Raw genomic sequence first — 5133 nt, forward strand, 5'->3', positions numbered from 1 at the left:
TCGGTTAATGGGGGATTGTGCTTTAAGAGATTCTTAATTTGAAAGCTATGTTTTTTTAAGATCCAATGATACTCGGCTTATGAAATACGTGCAATAATGTACTAACAAATCGAAAAATATCGTCATCCAATAGTGGGCACTCCTATGTCGACTATAGAAAAATGAGTGAAATTTTATCTATTACTGGACACACCAAAAATACTAACACTATTATTTTATAAATTTAATTAAAAAGTATGGAATGCAAAGCTACAATCTAAAATAATACGATGTCACAAAGGGCCCAAAAAAAAACACGCATTGCAGGTCGAAAAAAAAAATAGTAAGCAATTTCTTAGCAAACAATTAAAGACAGCTCACTTTTGGAAACGTATGATAACCATCGAGTAATAGTAGATTACAGGCGGAAGTGGGAAGTCCTCTATTCTTCTCCAGAGAAAGATTGTTTACCGAGGCGATAGCCGAAAAAACAAAACATGAATATTAAAAAAAAAGTAAATTTCATCAGACTTTCTTTCCAGAGAATTAAGAGGATAAAAAAGGCTCAAAAAATCCGTTCCAGTAATACTTTCCGCCAATTTCCACAAAAAAAGGAAGCCGATTGACCAATATCACGAAATCAACAAAATAAAAGTTTATTTATTGTAATTTATTAGAACAATTGTTTATCCAAAATAAAGATTTTTTTTGTCTTCCAGGCTTAAAGCTCCTTATCGACTAAAAGTATTTATTTTTGCATCGCAGTATGTGTATTACACAGCGCGACAAAGTTTTGAAACCCTTAAAAGTGTTAGGTGTAATAAGTAGCCCACATTTTTATAAGACATATGTCGTTTACCACAAGTCTCTATCACGTCGTGTTTAAAAGTTATGGAGACGTCGTTTCAAGAATAAAAATTTTTAAATTTACTTCTTAAATTAAGTAGGTTATAAGAATATTGCAAGTATTAAACCTTTTTGTTTTCAAAATAAAAGTCATTATTCAACTTAAAAAAGAATTCATTCAAAATTAGTGTAAAAAGCACGAATTTTTGTGAGTGTAAAAATTTGCATCAAAGTAAACGGTCCAAACCAGCTATGATTCGCATAGATTTTCATAATTGTTTTTTGAATTCTTGTTTTTTTCTGATATATTTTAAATCTTTATGACCATAACTACGTTAATATCTTTTTCTACTCCTAATATAAATTACTCATTACGTATTTGACAGCAGTTAAGTAATAGCCTATTTAGACTACACGTGTATTCTAAATTAATGGCGACCGAAGAAAAACCGAAAATTTAAATCGGCTACGTATCCAAAATTTTAGTTGGTAATTCACTTTGGTCAGTTCATTAAAGTGTTCAGAAGAGATATTTAAAAGTAAAATCGCTTTAAATCAGCTCTATTATCGATTTAAAAATCCAATTTTTAGTGAATTTGTTTGTGTATGGTTTGTGGATTGGCATTAGATCTAGTGGGGTGATAATTTGCAAGTGTCAACGATTGCTCGTGTTGCGCAGTTCGTGGCGCAGTTTAATACAATGTCTGACGCCGAAGACGAATTTACGGCTACACCCCCTGAAATTACGGCCCAAGCCAACACTGTTATTAGTAATTTGCTGCCGCCAAAGTCGAAGGAAAAGTATGAATATAATTATGAAAAATTCATGAATTGGAGAAGAAAGAAAAACATAACCTCATTTTCTGAAAACGTTATTCTTGCCTATTTTGAAACTTTAGGTAAAACATTGAAACCTTCGTCATTATGGGCGACATATTCAATGTTGAGAAGTACTCTCAACATCAAGGAAAATGTTGACATTACCAAATATTTGAAATTACGTGCATACCTGAAACGAACCTCAGATGGATATAAAGCAAAAAAATCGTCAACGTTTACTTCTGAACAAATTAAACGTTTTATTGAGGAAGCTCCAGACGAAAAGTATTTGTTTTCAAAGGTAATTCATCCATCTAAACGCGACATTTTATTATAGTTATCTATTTGTAGGTTGCACTGATTATTGCTGTTTCCGGTGCATGTCGCAAAAAGGAATTAAAAGATATGCAAGTACATCATGTGAAAGACAAGGGAAACGAACTTTACATCAAAATCCCTGACAGTAAAAATAAAACAGAAAGATCTTTTATTGTTTCTGGACATTTCTATGATATTTGTAAGAGGTATATGAGCCTCCGACCTGCAAATGCTGACAGTTCTCAGTACTTTTTAAACTATCAGAAAGGGCAATGCACTCGTCAAGTGGTTGGCATTAACAAGTTAGGTGATCAACCAAAAATCATTGCCAAATTTTTAAATTTGGAACATCCAGAGCAATACACAGGCCATTGCTTTAGGCGTTCTTCGGCGACAATTTTGGTTGATGGAGGAGGTGATTTAATGGCATTGAAACGCCATGGCGGATGGAAAAGCCAAGCCGTGGCTGAAGGTTATGTAGATAACTCGATGGCAGCTAAAAGACATACGTCAGATATTCTGTGTAACAGCATTGAGAACAACAGTGACACACCAAATGTGGCTTATTCTCAATTTAATCGAAACGTAGAAATGAGACCATCAACCTCGAAGTGTGCGGCACCAGTTGCCCTCACTAATTGCAAAAATGTTACAATAAACATCAATAATTATTATAACACAAATAATAAATAAAAGCATTTTTTTGAAGTTTAGTTGTAATTTTCCACCGCAATCGTAGAAAAAGTATAGTACGCAACTCGAGGGTAAGGCGACTTACGTACACTCGCGAATTATCGCACTCGGCTAACGCCTCGTGCTTACAATTTTTCGCTCGTGTGTAATACGCTTCTTACCCTACACGTTACGTAATATACTATTTCCGGCGATCGTTTGTTTTTAGTTACTATTAATAGATGATTTGTCGGCTGAAATCATGCATTAAAGTGGGCTATTAATGAATGATTTAATGTGTTTATTTATTTAACCAATTACACACGCAGTTTATTAAATTTAATAATGATCTGAAAACGCGGTTTTGAAGGCACTGGATCTGTTTGTTTACTAATACCAAATCAAAACGACGATTTTTAGACTTCACATAGAGACTCCTAGTTCGATAGACATCGTTTGGAATTACACTCAAATGTGACAACTGCGGACACATCGGGCATATCCATCATACACATAACCTCACTTTAGTTGTTGTATATTTGGGTGCATAACCACCTTTGTACCAATTTTCTTTTTTTGGTGAATTTTTCAATATTCGATCACCGGAGAAGTTTTTTAACTAACTGTATGGTTAATGGGCGATTAATAATCTCGCTTATTAACGGCACTCATTACGTTCGTGCTAGTTAAAATTGATCAATTATTAATCGCTTTCATTAACCAACTTGTTTGTTAAATAGCTATAAAGAAACCTGACAAAACAAGCTCTTTTCTATATGTTTTTTAACTATTTTTCAAATTAACATAACAAAAAAGTGATACGTGATACAAAGTTTTTGAGGTGAAGATATTGTTTGGCACATTGTTTAGATCACAAACCACCAACTTTCAAAAAAGGTACTCAAAATTAACTGCTTCCGAACTGTGAAATTTAATTTCTCTCTTACAAACATGTAAACAAAAACGTATTTTAGGTTACCTCTAATAAGGTAATTATTAAGTATTGATAGCAGAACTGTCTCAAACACAGCTCTCCGGTTCAATACGCTTTGAGGTTATTCTTTCGGCGCTTGCATTGTAAATAATTTGTTTGAATTTGTATTTGAAAAAATTTGTTTTTTATCACCAATAGTTTTGGCGTCGCTACGCGTTAAAAATGTAATTTTTAGTTAATTGTGAGGGTTTGTGATATCAACCTCTAATTTATTTTTTTTTCAATATAAATTTGTTAAAAATATCTCAGCTGTTATTTTAGATTCAATGCAAATTGTATTCAAAATTTGAGAAAAAAATGCTGTTTTATCAAGTTAGTTTCCAATTTCATTACGTCAAAATTGGGAACTACGTTTACACCCAACTGTCAACATCTTGTGTCACAAGTGACATGCATCCTTTGGCTCAATTTAGACTGTAACAAAAGTTTTACTTGGGGAAATTGTCGCTTTGTCGATGTTAATTAACGATTTCTGGTGTCCATAAAGTGCAACATGCCCGTGTTAATCAAAATTAACCTTTATAAGAGTGAATGAAGTGACTTGTGAAATTTTGGTGTAAACGTTGTTTGCCGCTGCGCTGTCATAATTTTTAAAACTAACTTGATAAAACAGTGTTTTTTTCGCAAATTTTAAACACAATTTGCATTAGATTTAAAATAAAAACTAAGATATTTGTATCAGAGTTATGTTGGAAAAAAATTGAATTCGCGAATATTTCTGCAAAAATTCAAAAATCGCTAAAAATTATACTTTTTAGGTGTCGCGACGCCAACCAAACCGTCATAAAAACAACATTTTTGCGTCAGCTTCTAGAGCTTTCTCAACTATGAGCGTATGCAATTTTTCAAAATTGTAACTTTAAAATTAAAGACGATTTTGGGGGTGGACACAAGTGTTGCCGGACCCTGTACATACAGGGCTAGTCACGAGAAGATTACTTCTGAAAATTATATTTCCGCAACCCAAAATACTATTGTCCTGTACTACTCGATACTGCAAGAATTAGAAATAAAATGCTGAATCCACGATTGCTTTGGGGTGGTCAATGTTACTCTGACATTATTTATTTAAATTTCGTCTTTATTCTTTATTTCGCTCCATTAGAGCCACATTAGTTCGAAGTACCTCTATTAATCTGTTCTATACCGAAGCTGTAAGTGCTCGACCAATAATTTTTCTCCTTAACAAGCATATGCTAGGATCAGTCACAATGTCTTATTCAAATAATGAGAAAACTGCCATGATTCTCATCTATGGAGAATGCCAAAAAATGCTGTGGCTGCTGGGGACCTTTGTCGTAAAGATATCCACATTGAAACTGAACTGGGTTGTCTATGGACACTCACGCAATCTCCTTTTTCGTAATTGTCAAAGTGACACTGTCAAAGCCTAAGCAATCGTGGATTCAGCATTTCATGTCTGATTCGGGTTGTATCAAAAAATCATTTTCAGAAGTAATCTTCTCGTGACTAGCCCTGTATATCGCAAATTTTAAGAATTTGAA

This window comes from Gnatocerus cornutus, chromosome 4, assembly GCF_029298725.1.
Source record: "Gnatocerus cornutus isolate USDA-ARS CGAHR chromosome 4, icGnaCorn1.1, whole genome shotgun sequence".
NCBI lineage: Eukaryota > Metazoa > Arthropoda > Insecta > Coleoptera > Tenebrionidae > Gnatocerus > Gnatocerus cornutus.